Below are 3708 nucleotides of genomic sequence, written 5' to 3' on the forward strand. Positions count from 1 at the left end.
ATATTATACACACATATGTATTTATGAAAGTTCTTTTTCATATGCTCAGATTCTCACCCAAGATGCTGATTAGTTAATTTCCATCATCAGACATATTTTTAATGTCCACTTGGCAGGCATCTTAAAAATACAATCATACAAAGTCCAGGAGAAATCTACATTAATTGTTTTTTGTTGTCATCTGGATTCCCAACTCACTTTAATGAACAGAAGTTTTAAAAATATACAAATTTTACGGAATCACCAATCAGCATCTTATTTTGTTCATCCTTCATTTCTATTTTAGGATTTCTATCTTTTGAGATCTCTTTAAAACTTTCTTTATAATGAAGAATGCTAGTGAAGAAAATAGAAATTACCTGGAAGAAATTTCATTTTACATGCTGAAAACTCACGCATACAAGTGCTGACACGTGACAAATCTCATCATCCTTATCAGCAACAACAAATATTCATTAAGGCAGATAAACAACATTCTTTTGTTAAATGCTTACTCTGTGCCAGGCAGTATAGGAAGTGCTGGGGACACAAGTATACTGGGGGTGGGGGGGAAGACAGGTCCTGCCCTCAAGGAGCTTACATTCTGAGGGGGATGACAACATATTAAAGGGCAGCTGAAAAGTTTGTGTGCAAGTGAAAGTGTACCTGCATGTAGGCATGATGGCAAAGCCCAGACTTAGCAGAACATCCAGGAAGGGAACCAGAGGAGCAGAGGGATGTTCCAGAGAGAGAAGGCAGCTGAGTCATAGCAGCAAAGTTTAGACAGTCAGAAGCACAACCAGAAGGGGAATTAATTAAGAGAGTAATCCATAGGTACTGGAAATGACTAAAAGACATGCACAGCTGAAAACATCTCTCGTCTTTCCCTAGCCACTCTTTTTTTTTTCCTACAGATTCTCACGCCCTGGAATAGACGTTTTGAGTCACATTTTATGACTCAATATGAATAGAATCATAGACGTTTTGAGTTCCAAGATACCCAAGAACTCATACTGATATCACATAAAAGACAGACCTTCTGAATATGAAAAACTGCACCTTTCGCCAATGTTTCTTGAGTTCTTTGGCATTGTTACTCTGTATAATCTGACACCACATTTACCAGCATTTACCAGCACCTACCAGTCCCCAATCTGAAACATTTTCACCAGAGAGGCTGATATCTTTCATGTCCCTTGAAAACAGTTTATTTTTTTCTTTGATTTTATATTCCTGTGTACTCTTCCTCTACACCAGGGGTGCAGAACCAGTGGCCTTAAAGCCATATGTGGCCCTCTAGGTCCTCAAGTGTGTCCCTTTTAATCCAAACTTCCTTTGTTCTGTGAAGGGCTGTGCTTGAGAATCTACAGGGTCACATGTGGCCTTGAGGTCAAAGATTCCCCACCCCAGCATACTATTGACACGTTGTAGGGACTCAACAAATATTTGGTGCATTGAAAAAAAATCATGGAATTTAAAAGGGGGTTTCTTCAAAAACATATAAGTCAAGGGAGTTGGCATGATGATGTTTTAGCTCCCTTAGGACTCAGCTATTTCCCAGTTGTAGAAGTTAAGAATCCAAATGACAATAAAGAAAATTTCATAGCATATTCATGGAATTAGCATAATTATGCTTCTAAAATGAATACCAGGAAAGACATAAAATATTAATTCAGGAATTAACATATACAGAGAATTTTATCCCCATGGTAAGTCTCTAAATCTTATTAAAAGGTAAACTCAAAAAGCAAAATAAGCTTAGAGTAAAAGGCAAATTTGTGATGTGAAAGTAATTAAAGCATGGAGTGCTTGGTATATGGAGCCTAAAATATTCACTCATATGCACTACTGGTTCTCCTGTACAATTGTATCTAATATGAATTCACTCTTTGGCAGGAGGATACTTTGAAACAACTGCAGCTTGTTCATCAGCCATGGATTTTACCAAGTGACACTGAGAGTGAAGGAGTTGAAGCAGAGCAAGATAAATGTGAGTAGAGATTGTGATTTGTTGGCACAAGGCACATTGCCTGAGGAAATGTATTTCGCATGGCCATCGACAGCTATCGTGTAAATATGCACACATGCAGACACCTGATACATGTATAAATACACAGCAATGCACATATGCACACACATATATACACAAACTCCCCCAAACCACAAACAAACTTGATTAGAGGACATGTAAAAACAGACAATAGTTGGACCCTATAAATTTCAATTTAATGAAGTTTTAATTGTGGTGTCAGGTTCATCCACACTCATGAATTAACTTTCTGGAAATTGGCACCAACCTCAAAAAAATGGAGTTTTTCCCCCTCCCCCACTCACATCCCTGAATAGCCTATAATTTAGTCATATGAAGAGTGAATCTGGAAAGTCTGTAATCTGTAAAATATTTTAATAGGGTTGTGAAGATACATTATGATTATTAAAGGATCTTTAAATACCACAGTTCCCAAATATCAAAAGGATAATTGAAGTGAATCGTATTGGTCTGATGGTGAAGCCAAAGTACTGACTGAAATGGAAATAATGTCACCAGGACAAGAACCTAAGTCTCCTGATTTTTTGCTTGTTCTATCACATCATCAAGAAGTAGTTCTGACTGGATTTTTGAATTTTATTATCATTATACTAAACAGTAGCCCTGTTTTAGGTGATATGTAATAGAAAATGCATTGTTACTCAGATGGATTCAGTAGTCCTAATTTACAAAACTGTATAAAAACAGCCTTTAAAATAAAGTGTTGAAATTAAAGTCACCATCAACAGCGTCCTGATGGAGAACAAACATTATACATGAGCGACTGATTATTTCTTTCTAAAGACAATGAAATTAATAACATCTAATTGGAAATTCACAATTTTTCCCCAACTCCTTAAAGTTCAAATCTCAGTTATATTACATAAAAGGATATATTGATGGCAAGAGGCAACATGATACAGTGGATAGAGAGCTGGCCTTGTAGTCAGGAACAGAAGGATTAGAATTTTGCCTGTCTCATACTAATTAAATGATCAGATGAAAGTCACTTAACCTCTCATGCCCCAGGCATTCAAATAGTATACATTACAGCAAAGTTGTGTTGGTAGAGGAACTTTCCATACTATGAATTCTATGTACTAATGAAATCACAAGTCTAGACCCATCTACTCCTATACATACATGCCTACATACATATATATACACATATGCACACACACTAGCTCCTCAAAACAACGAACAAACTTGATTAGAGAACATACAAACAAAAGTAGTATAAAACTACATATATATGCATATATGTGTGTGTATGTATGTATGTATGGGGGTAGGTGGGTCTAAATTTGTGACGTGGATGTGTGTGTGTGTGTGTGTGATGACAAGGGAAAGGTCCCAAATACTTATCTCTAGTCTGTAGTTCAGTATAGGATATATTTTTCAACTTTTATTTTACACACTCTTCTTCATAAAGGCTAAGCTAGATTCCATTGTAAAACTATAAAAATAATTTTCCAATATTTCCCAAATGTCTTTTTCCTTTCTTTCCCCCCTCCCTTCATTTCACTTCTTCCTTCCCCTCCTGTCCATTCCCTTTCCTTCATTTTTCCATTTTTCTTCCTTCCTCCCTTCCTCCCTTCTTCCCTCCCTCCCTCCCTTTCTTCCTTCCTTCTTTCCTTTCTTTCTCTTTCTTCCTCTTTCTTTCTTTCTTTCTTTCTTTCTTTCTTTCTTTCTTTCTTTCT

The sequence above is a fragment of the Petaurus breviceps genome, unplaced genomic scaffold (assembly GCF_028583685.1).
Source record: "Petaurus breviceps papuanus isolate PSGF00001 unplaced genomic scaffold, PetGlider_PUasm1.0 38, whole genome shotgun sequence".
NCBI classification, from domain to species: domain Eukaryota; kingdom Metazoa; phylum Chordata; class Mammalia; order Diprotodontia; family Petauridae; genus Petaurus; species Petaurus breviceps.